The sequence below is a fragment of the Gavialis gangeticus genome, unplaced genomic scaffold, assembly GCF_001723915.1.
Source record: "Gavialis gangeticus isolate Ggan-Ray unplaced genomic scaffold, GavGan_comp1, whole genome shotgun sequence".
In the NCBI taxonomy this organism is placed as follows: domain Eukaryota; kingdom Metazoa; phylum Chordata; order Crocodylia; family Gavialidae; genus Gavialis; species Gavialis gangeticus.
In genome coordinates this window covers 19,706,381-19,711,011 of record NW_017729002.1, presented here as the reverse complement: position 1 = coordinate 19,711,011, position 4,631 = coordinate 19,706,381, and the positions used below count along the sequence as shown (strand labels likewise).

The 4,631-nt window shown below is 51.1% G+C and overlaps 1 long non-coding RNA gene across 1 annotated transcript in view; it reads left to right on the top strand.

Moving 5' to 3' along the window:
• LOC109290803 overlaps positions 1-4,631 on the top strand; it is a 40,850-nt gene that overhangs the window by 13,768 nt on the left and 22,451 nt on the right. The gene's annotated exons all lie outside the window — the stretch shown is intronic.

Below are 4,631 nucleotides of genomic sequence, written 5' to 3'. Positions count from 1 at the left end.
GGGGGGGGCCCCCCCCCCCCCCCCCCCCCGGCTCCTGCTTGGCCCAGCCTCCCAGGGAGCCAAGCAACCGGAGCCTCGTGAACAGAACGTGTAAACAGATGCACTTCTAGGCTCGGCACACAAACTAGCCTAGGAGTTTGTGCAGGTGGACAGGCAGGAGGGCCATGAGGCTCCAGGTGGGGAGCCTGAAGGAAAGGGTCTGCACAGTAGTAGCCAGACTACTACGAGGACCATGGTGGGAGGGACACATTGTGCCCCGAAGCTCCTCCCTGCACCTGGACCCCCTGCTCTGGTTCCATGGGGGTCTCCGTTCAAACAGAGCCCATAGTTCCAGCCTCTACCCAAACAGAGCCTGCTGGACCCACGCCTCCGGCCACCACTCAGACAGAGCCCCTGGCTTTCTGTGGAGGCTGCCTGGCATGGATGCGGGCAATTGGGTCTGGGAGCACTGACACATCCCCTTGTAGGATGTGCTCAACAGTGGAGGCCCTGAAGTGCCAGATTAGGGAACTCCAGGCAACGGTGCAATGGGCTGCAAGCCGTTAGAATTGCAGAGCAGGAACTGGACACCTACTTGTAGGCGCTCCACCTGACGACTGATGTCACCTTGGCAGAAATAAAGAGCCGCCATGAGGTCCAGCCAGGGGTTGCCTGGATGGAGTTAGTCTCTGGCCCTAGGAGGCACTGCACCACAGTGACCGTTCCCCTGGAGCTGCACAACCATTTCAAACCCCTCACATCAGCTGAGTCGGCCAAACTCCCGGCCCCAACATGCGAGGAAGGAGGGCCACCAGCAACTGCTCCCAGAAGGAGATGTAGAGTAATCGTGATGGGTGATTCCCTCCTGAGGGGGACAGAGGGTCCAATCTGTAGCCCCAACCACGTAGCCCATGAGATTTGTTGCCTTTCTGGGACTCATGTCTGTGATGTGACTGAGAGGATCCCCAAACTCATCCAGCCCTTGGACCACCATCCTATTCTACTCATCCATGTGGGCACAAATGACATGGCTCAGAGCAATCCTGACCAGGTCATGTGTGACTACTGAGCACTGGGGGCTGGGCTCAAGGGTCTGGGGGCTCAAGTAGTTTTTTCCTTGATCCTCCCAGTCATGGGTCATGGGCCCCGGAGGGATAGATGCATTGGTGAGGTGAACAGAAGATTCCAGTCATGGTGCCATCATGAGGGGTTTGGCTTTGACCACACTCCACACTTCAGTGAGAGAGGTAGCAGACTGTTTGAAGGGATGGCCTCCACCTCAGCTGGAAAGGGAAGAAGCTCTTCTTGACCAGAAGGGCTGACCTACTTGACAGGGCTTTAAACTAAGATCACTGTGGGATGAGCAGTCAATCAACAGTTCTAACCCTGGTCATGCCAATCACAGTAGTAACAGCTTAGGTAGCCCAAGGGAATCCACTCTGGTGAGAGCCCAAGAAAGCTCACGTCCCATCACATAAGGAAGCCTAGGGCTTCCCATGGCAGACTGAATTGCCTGTATATTAATGCCAGGAGCTTGGATAACGAGCAAGAGGAGCTGGTCATTTTGACTGATAAAGACCTTGTAGGGATAACAGAGATCTGGTGGGACTCCTCCTATGACTGGCTGATAGGTATAGAGGCTATACCCTCTACAGGGGTGATTGTGTTGGGAAGAGGGGTGAGGGTGTAGCTCTCTATGTCAAGGAGCAGTACACTTCCCTTCAAACTAAGTTCATTAACCATGGAAGGCATCTTGAGACCCTCTGGATTAAAATACCGGGGGAGTATGGGGAAGGAGATATATGAGTCTATTACAGTCCTCCTAACCAAGAAGAAGAACTGGATCTCAAATTCAATAGGGAATTGTGGCTGAGGCCACATATTCCCAATGTATGATCATCATGGGAGACTTCAACCTCCCAAACGTCTTGTGGGAAGAGCACATGGCCAAGTCTGACTGGTCGCATAACTTTCTTGCCTGCATTGACGACCTGTACCTGACACAAGAGATCTACGGGCCAATTAGGGGAGAGGCACTGCTGGATCTGGTTCTGGTCAAAGGGGATGATCTGGTGAGTAAGGACCGAGGACAAGCTTGGTGACAACGACCATGATCTGATTACTTTCTCTGTCCAACGCAGGGTGGGCAAATCCCTCAGTAAAACAGAAATTCTCAACTTTGGGAAGGCTGACTTTCACAAACTCAGGAGACTGGTCAGTCGGGCACTAAGGGAGCGTTACCCCCTAGGAAGGGGAGTCCATGAAGAATGGTTGTTCCTAAAGAACTCAGTCCTCAAAGTGCAAGGAAAGTCCATTGTGTCCCACAGGAAATGCAGTCAGAGGGCAGGGAAGACCCCGTGGCTCAACAGGGAATTTCTGGGTCTCCTGAAACTGAAAAGAAAAGCCTACACCAGATGGAAAACTAGAATCATCACCAAGAAGGACTACTCAGCACTAGCCTGTACCTGTAGGAAGTGGTCCAGAACAGTCAAAGCAGTAACCGAAATCAGGCTAGCCACTGGAATCAAGGATAACAAAAAGTTGTTTTTCAGATATGTGGGAAGTCAGAGGAAGAAAAAAAGCAACATTGGTCCCCTGAGAGATCAAATGGGGCAGCTGACATCTGACACCCAAGAAAAGGCCAATCTCCTAAACAATTACTTTGTGTCAGTTTTCCACCCACCCAAGGGAGTCATGCTGTCAGACAGGATGCAAAGCATCTGGGGCTTGGGAGATGGACCCACAATTGACATATATCAAGTGAAAGAACACTTCAAGAGGCTTGACATCCATAAGTCCGTGGGCACCCGAGAATCTTAAAAGAACTGGTGGACATCATAGCATACCCTATGGCCAAGGTATTTGAAAGCTTGTGGGACTTGGATAAATTACATCAACCTCATCTCCCTTGTTCAGGCAATGTGTCACCTGGCCATAGAAGATGAGGTTGGTCAGGCAAGACCTTCCAGTAATAAAACTGTGTTGGCTGGCATTCAGTAGGTTGCCTTCCATTAGCCTGTTGTAGATGGTTCCCTTGATAATTTTCTCCAAGATCTTTCCAGGGATGGAAACACTGGAAAAGAGCCAACCTGGTCCTAATCTTCAAGAAATTCAGGAAGGAAGATCTAGGGAATTACTGACCTATCAGTCTGATGTCCATCCCTGGAAAGATCTTGGAGAAAATTATCAAGGGATCCATCTACAACAGGCTAATGGAAGGCAACCTACTGAATGCCAGCCAACACAGTTTTATTACTGGAAGGTCTTGCCTGACCAACCTCATCTTCTATGGCCAGGTGACACATTGCCTGAACAAGGGAGATGAGGTTGATGTAATTTATCTGGATTTCAAGAAGGCCTTTGACTTGGTCTCCCATGATGTCCTCATGTCCAAGCTGGGGAACTGTGGCCTCGACCATCTCATGGTTTGATGGCTGGGGAACTGGCTCTGGGGTCAGACCCAAAGTGTACTAGTTGATGGGAACAAATCAACATGATGCAAAGTTACCAGTGGAGTCCCCCAGGGCTCAATGCTTGGGCTGGTACTCTTAAATATCTTAATTAATGATCTGGGTTTGGGTGTCAGATGCAGACTGGTAAAGTTCGTGCATGACACTAAACTACAGGGGAAGGTGGTCATGCTGGAGGACAGGCTGGGGATACAGGCTGTCCTGGACATGCTTGCAAAGTGGGTGGACCAAAACCTGATGGCATTTAATATACAGAAATGCAGAGTACTTTACCTTGGGAGGAAAAAAACAGCATCATTCTTATAGGCTTGGCAGTGCTACACTCTCTAGCACCATGACTGAAAAAGACTTGGGGGTCTTGATTTACCACAAGATGAACATGAGCCACCAGTGTGATGCTGTGGTCAGCAGAGCAAACCAAACTCTGGCATGTATCCACCAGTGCATCTCAAGGAAAACCAGGGACATCATCCTCCCACTTTATTTGGCCTTGGTGAGGCTGCAGCTGGAGTACTGCATCCAATTTTGGGCCCCCCATTTCAGGAGGGATGTGGATAAGCTCAAGAGAGTCCAGAGGAGAGCCACTCATATGATCAAAGGCCAAGGGAGCAAGTCTTACAAGGAGAGGCTGAACTCTTCAGCCTGGCAAAGAGAAGGCTCAGGGGGGAATTGGTGGCAGCCTACAAGTATATAAGGGGGGTACATCAGGATCTGGGAGAACAAGGGAAAACTAGGTCTAATGGCCACAAACTTCTAGAAGGCTGATTCAGACTCGATATAAGGAAAATCTTTACAGTCTGAGTGCCCAAGGTCTGAAACAGACTAGCCCCAGAGGTGGTGCAAGCACTAGGCCTGCGCGAAGTGGCTAGTATTCTCTTCGGATTCAGCCGATTCAGGGGACAGTGATTCGACTTGGTGATTCGACTTACTGTCCCAATCCTGATTCTCTGAATCAGCCAGGCCCATCCCCCACAGCCCACCAATGGCTGCCCCACCTGTCCCAGCTCCCAGCTGTTTGGGGAAAAAAAGTCCCGACTCAGCAGGTGCTGCTGGACAGGGGATGATCTCTGCTGACCCCTACTGCCCCACACTGCATGGGGGGTTCTGCATGAGCCCCCCAACCCCCCCTTGCTGCCCCAGTCCCCCACGGGTAACTGTCCCCAGGCCAGTTCTGGCCCTTTA